Source organism: Notothenia coriiceps, unplaced genomic scaffold (assembly GCF_000735185.1).
Source record: "Notothenia coriiceps isolate Sejong01 unplaced genomic scaffold, NC01 NC01_scaffold00008957, whole genome shotgun sequence".
NCBI lineage: Eukaryota > Metazoa > Chordata > Actinopteri > Perciformes > Nototheniidae > Notothenia > Notothenia coriiceps.
The window spans coordinates 415,480-422,977 of record NW_011341658.1 but is presented as its reverse complement, the minus strand read 5'-3'; positions in this window follow the sequence as shown (position 1 = coordinate 422,977).

Below are 7,498 nucleotides of genomic sequence, written 5' to 3'. Positions count from 1 at the left end.
ACACACGACATGCTGATGCAGTGCGACTCAAACGTTGCTAGCCCCACTGGATTTGAAGTCCTAGCACTCTATCCACTGAGCCACAGCGGGCCGCCTGTATAAAATCAAATTCGCGAGAAGAAGACAGTAGACCTGGGTCCAAACTAGATCGTAGGCAGCTGCCCTATGGCTGATTAACCCTACTGTGGCCCTGAACAACGACCAGGCACAACAATGGAAATGGGCTTAAACTAAACTAAACAATGATCACACAACGTCGATAATACAATCTCCAGAGACATCCATAATGGAATACAATACATACATTATCATAAAGCTATATATTACACTACCTTTCTTTTACTTCTTATTTCTCCAAGCCCTTTCTTTTTTAAGTACCTAATTTGAACCAACAGCTGCCAGCCCATATAAACCACATCAAGGAATCCTGCCAAAAGGAGGAACAAATGCTGATTTGGGCAGAGGATTGCTGACGTGAAGAACAGTAGGACGACGTCTCAGGGCCCTGACTAATTAACTTTCTTAACTTTGATATTCATTTTTGTTAGTGATAGTGTTACGTAGCTTTAATCAAGACGGTGCTTAGCAGAAGACTTAAGCTCTGTTGATGACGTCAATTAAAAAAAAATTACCATTAATTAATGTAGTAGCATAATGTCCTATTTATAACTTTGTTCCAGCCGGCCTCTCTAAAAACTTTGTCTGTACTTACCCATCCCATGTGTTGTTTCTGATTTTATTTATCTTAGCATCATAAAACAGTAATGCAAGAATCTGACTAAAGTTTTTCTTAAAGGGCAAATCTTTCCACAAACGGTGTTTTTGCTTAAGTCTTCGGTGCTTTCGTTTTAGCTGTGAAATCTTGGGAAGTTTATGGAAACAGTACCTTAACAGATTATTGTTCGATTTTACTACAAACCTTTTTAAAGAGTTTCACAATGTGAGAATTGAGGGAAATAACTTACATGAGCTCACTTCGCATCAAAGGTAAAACATGTCAAATGCTAACCAGATAGATAGTCATTTTTTATCTAGTCGGATTACAATGCTAGTCTTTCCTTTTTCCTAGTTCCTTTACAAAAGGGACAATCGTAAAATCAGGCTTGCGGCCGACAAAGAGACTTGTCAATTCAAGCTTACTTGGCCCTGAATGTGTTCCCCATCTCTGTGGTGCTGCGTCTATGTGTGCTATCGGCCGCCACCCCCACTGTGATCAGTTCAGTCACGGTGGTCTGACATGGATAGGGACTGCCGTTGGGTGACACATGCACACACACAACTTCCACTCACACAAACATTCGACACTACGACACTTTTTTTTACACACGACACTTACACTACACACTACATTACACGACACACAGCACACTCACTTTTACACACTTACACACACACCACCCACCACACACCACACACTCACACACACACACTTGACCCACACACGCCGCACCACAACAGACACAGGGTGGCCAGGTGGCTGCTCTCTCTGTTTTAGACTCTGTCCGCTGGACCAGGACCACTGACTCCCTCAACCCCCGACACCTGCGCCCACGAGTCGAGCCAACCCATCTTCAGCCATCGCAAGTCCACCAGTTATTGATTTCATCCCCCATCCATAATGTGCAAGGAACATATTGGTTTATATTGATTATACAAACCGTTGTATTTTACGCCTTTTAGTGACCTCGCTCCTTACTGCCTGTTTGACGTATTTATAAACATGGTAAGAGATTGCTCTCTACTCATGTACCATCACTGCTTTCTGGTTGTCATTTTCCTTGTTCACCCGTCATTATATTGCCATTGAATAATTCAGATCTCAATATATTAATATACCAAAAAAAAAGCATAACCCCAGATAAGCAGACATTAGGTAAGTCCAATTTAATGTCAGTTTGAACTCTATGTGCAGATGTAGACATATTTATACTTTACTTACTTTCCTATACTTGTGTCTCTGACAAAGACTCATGAGGTCATAGACGAAAACTTGGGTGGAGCAAAGCTCAAATTCAGACTCAAAATCTGCTCTGGAACTAATGTTTGGTCACTCTTAAGACTATGGTTTCACTGAACCTGGCCATTGTTATTCTGCTGCCTTTTCCCTCTTTTTAAATAAATTATGTTCTCTGTACTCCCATTCTTCTCCCATTCATTTTTTCGCTCCTCATCAGATAACAGAAAGGGACATGCCAGACATGACACTGTTTTTCATCTTCTCCCAACCAGTCCTTCATTTGTTTCGCTCTCGTGCACGATGGAATCTATAAGAGTAATTGATCCACTTCACATGTATTCCACCTACATAATAGAACTAATTTACATTGAGCGTAGCTGCGTTAAGAGAGGATGTGTTATTGTGTGATTATCTTCCTGAAGCACAATGCAGGTTAGGAAGGCACCTCTCACAATATTATTATAATGCATCCACTGAAACCACAAATGCACTATTACCTTGCTCTCTTGTGCCTTCTTACCCATAAACCAGAAAATGGAGCTGGGACCTCTAATGAAAGAGCCATGTTAATATCAAGGCAGCATAAGGGCTGGCATGGCGATGGAGCAACAATGGTGGAAACCCAATCCACAAGTTCCTTCAATCACTCAAACCAGAACCACAGTGGGAATTGGATAGCATTTGAATATTTTCCTCTACCTGGAGGTATTAAAACATACATTTTGCAATACCTATATAATAAACATGCCAGTTGCTTTTGTGCCTCCCCATTTTCAGCATTCTGCATAAAAACAGGCAAGTAACTGCCGGAGTAACTGTGGCCGCTGCTGGCCCAGAGCATGGTTTTTCAACCGTTCCCTGACTCTAACGCTGCATTAAGATTTACTCCCTGAGTGGGTGCTCTCTCCAAGCAGTCTAATTTCTGGCTTTCTTCTTCTTTTCTGGTTGTCTTTTGCCCGTGCTTGCTGGGAGAAAGCCCAGATTTGGCCACATAAGAACTTTGTGCCCTTCATAATTTAATACTTTAACCCCCTTTAGTTAAGCACTTTAAAACAACAATAACAGTTATTAAGGACTTACATTGTTACATTTATCTATAAGAAACACACATACGTATGTTTAGGCAAATTCCCATGATATATTATATACTATATACCTAGATGTATACTCTTAAAAACACCATAATTATTCATGCCATAAATTTAGGTGTCCGTACCATGAATCCAAAACGGTGTTTTTAGCAGTTTAACAAAAGGTGGTAAGTGACAGAGAACGTGCTACCTGAAGCCTCAGACGAGGAACTGTCCCCACCTTTGGGAAACAGATAATTAAGAACAATGATCATGATAGTAGTGAATGAGCACTTATCACTTTAATCATGCATGGAGGCGGAAAACCCATAAAAGCACGCCGAACACAGCGCCTGTAGGCTCCACTTAATTTTAAGTACTCATTTTCCATCCATCATACCACATTTCCAATCAGACAAGAACAATTGTATCAGACAGAAAGCAAGGTGAATTCGCAGAGTTGAATTAAAAGTCAATTGAAAGAGGCGTCTTGTGTGTAAAAAGTTGCATTTTGTTGAAGTCTTGAAAATGTCCCAACTTGGCAAAAACAATGACGTTGGGTCTTCTCGTGTGTTGCTTCAGAAATAGAGCGACTGGAGACCTGGTGAGTAATGTCCTGAAAAAAACTCGAGACAGAGCACCCATAAATATGTTCAGAAATGTATGTGCTAGTGTGACCACGCCTAAAAGTAAAAGCTCTTCTGACTGTAAAATTTGCCCTTTTTACTGAAATGCAAAAAGAGCAAAAAAATCCATTCCAATAAAAAGTATACAGTTGGCAGTCACCAAAAAGGATCAAGACAGGATTTGCCTCACAAGAGTATGATACTTATATTCACTATGTATCAGAAACAATTTAGATTATTTACCAACAGACTTCAAACAATAAAAAACAACAATCTTATTATCAAGTCATCACATACCGGGAATACTATTAAAAAATGGTAACACCGTCTATAAAAACATCAAAGTACACCATTACTCACCACCACTCACACTGCCCTGTCACAACCACAGCAAACTGAAAGATAAAGGCGTGCTGTGTGATAAAGGTAAAGAATAGCGCAAAAATGACTAAACCACCACGACACCCACACACGTACGCCAGCGTCCACACGGCAGCGTGCTAAGCTTCAACGCTTCTTCCATTCACTTTGAATGGCGGTGAACGTCACGCTCTTGCGAACTGCATTGTGGTTCCATCACTTCGCTTTGTCGCGTTGCTCGCTCAAAGTTTGAGGGAAAAGTTCAACTTTTGAAAGCTTCAATGGAAGCGGTCAAGCCAATCAAATTCATATGCTGGTACAAGCCTCTATCGCAAATCAACCGCGTGCTTGTGTCGCTCCGGGCGGGAGATTCATGTGATTGGTGGTTGATCGAGTTTCAGACACGCCCGCCGGCAAGCTTCAACGCACGCTGCTGTGTGGACACTGCGTTAACGGCCCCTACACACGGCGGCGTGCGTTGTCGCTTGCCTGCTGCGGGGGCTGAAACTTGACCAACAACCAATCACATGAATCTCCCGCCCCAGACACACAAGCACGCGGTTTGATTGGCTAGAGCTTGTACTGGCATATGATTCGATTGGCTGACGCCTCCGTCGAGGCGTCAAAAGTAGAACATTGCTCTACTTTTGCAGCGAGCACAGCGAGAGAAGCTACGCTTTGCTCCCACAATGCAGTTCCGCGAATCGTGACGTCACCCCATTCAGAGTGAATGGGCAGAAGCGTTGAAGCGGCAACGCACACCGCCGTGTGTAGGGGCCGTAATGGGCAGTGAAGTGCACGTGAGGGCCTAACACCGCTGAATCCCAACTCCCAGGACGACCGCTCACTTCAGGAGTGCTGGATCCCACTTAAAAACACAAAAACACAACAGTATGTCAGTTCATTATACAGATAATAAAAACACTAATACTCTTGGGAGATTGGAAGTTTAACCAAGCAACACTGTAAACAAAAACAAACAGAAAAACATAACAAAATAACAAAGCACCATTAGAAAAATGCCGCCACAAACACATGAACTTTATAAAAGCTAAAACCCCTCACACACACACACACACACACACACACACACACACACACACACACCGCTGGCCTCGTCACACTCACGGACTACAGTCTGTTGAAGTAATATAAAAGGTCAAACAACCAGAGCCTAACATGACGCTACCTCGATAAGTGTGGCGACAACGGAAACGTCTCAGTCGAATGGGGGAAGAGCTATCAGGCGTCAGCTGTTTAAATATTGTATAAATATATAAATATAAATTATATGGAATGCGGAAGTGGGCGGTACTGCCGTAGCGCAACACTACGGTGGTTTGCTTTTATGGTCAGCTAGCTAGCATTGTTGCTAACGTATTGTAGCGTCTCGCTACAGGAACACAGGGAGGCTTAGTTTGTCCTTTATCAGGGAGTTTATTGTACAGATCACATGTTACTGTTGGCCATAACCACGCCAAAACAATCCACTAACCCTGTTGTATTCTCACACTCCGTCACGTCTCCCGCTAGCTCTCTCCTAGCTTCCCGCGTCCCTCTCCCCAGGAACCTCCCTCTTCCAGCCCCAACCAACCAGACAACACTCTCCCACCCAAACCCACAGCTACAGGTCACAAGAACCCTCCATCAAAACAGTGGCACGTTCACTGACACTCTGTAAAATGCAAACAAACTCTGAACAACAAACACATCAACATTATAACCAGTCCGTTACAGTATATAAATATACAAATAAAGTGAAGGAACTGCAAACCGAGCGGTCTACGAAATGAGACGGTCTTCCGGGCTTAGTTCAGTAAAGTTGGAACGATATTGGGAGATTCTGATTTCACGGATCAATAACTCATGAACAAAACATTATTCAGACACAAATGACGTCTCCTAAGTACCGTGGTAAGGTTGACAACGAACTACAATCACATTTTGATTGTCCTCCGAGCTAGACACATTACTTTGGTCTCTATTAGCAGCCGGAGAAGAAACGAGTGCTCAGGGACAGTCTGCAAAGTGCAACTCCGAAAAAAGAGAATACAATAATATTCAATCACTATTATACATTATATTACTACCAAACTCACTACACACACCAATAGTCTCCTCTGTGTCATACTACAGCAAGGAGTTTGGAATAATATGCTTTGAATAATTTTGGGGAATATTTATAATGTAAAATCTTCAATAAATAACTTTACTTTTATACAGTATATTTCTACCAAACTCACTATTTGCATTGTTGTTGTTAGCATCTGGTTAGCTAGCTGCTCTAACGGATATTAGAAGCCGTTTCTAAAACAAGGAGAGGGAGAGCTCTCTCCTGTCAGACTGAGAGAGATAACTACAGCTCAAAAGGTGAGTGATTTGTAAAATATCCATAAAGAAAAAGAAAATCTGTTTACAGTTCTGTTTCATATGGGTGTTGAGAGACATATCCATAAATTCATTTTGCTCTCAAAATGCACCAGGTTGATGCATTTAACTTCAATATTTAAAAATAAATGTTAACACTTATAAAATAGCACTTTACCTCTGCATATGCCCTTTTATATGCTGTGAGCTGATTATCGAGCCTTCATTGTACGGGTACACTGTGTATGTGTGTATTCTACTGTAGCGCCCGGTACATTAATGGAAAACCCTAGTTTGTACATGTTCAATACATTTGTAAAACTGTACACATGAACGTTTCTTTTTACTGTTCACCAAAAAAAAAATCTCACTCCAAGCTGAACTCAAAGGTTGGCAGCACTGGGGCCTCATTTATAACGCCGTGCGTAGGATTCACGTGGGAAGGTTGCTTACGTAGTAGAAATCCAAAAAATAGGTACAGATATTAACTAATTCGGTTAGAATTTACGTAAATTGTTTGCGGACAAACTTCTGAGTCGACGTGGGTTTTTGTATTGAACCTCGTTATTTTATTTTATGCCGTAACTACAAGATAAATTTTGGTGGAAGCTTTTTATACAACACAATTACAATACTTCTACAAAAGAGTATTTAATACGCCATTCGTCCCTCCCTGTCCTTATATGCAGATTTGACGCGGCAAAAACGGTAAATGATAATCCAACATCTATGCTCGGCTACCAAAATACTATGAGGTACAATTTAGCACAAATACGGCCAAACGGTTCTGTAACTATTCGCAGCGGAGACATTTTGTGTCCCTCCATACCTTTGATTCTTGTGGTATACCACCCAGTTATACATGTCAGATTATTATTGTTTGTATAATACACATAAAGGAAATTGACGCCGACCTATATCCCTCAAACGACGCCCCCCCAACTTCTACGTGTTCCGACGTCACCTCTGCGACGCGTGTCGGACTACTGTCGTCCTTCTATGTTTGGTGTTCTTATGTTTTAAGCCTCAGCTAACACTAAAATTCCCCTTGGCCCGCATCATTCGACGGCATGCGTGAAAGAGGAGGCGGCGCAGCGATTTACAAACCACTTAGCCTT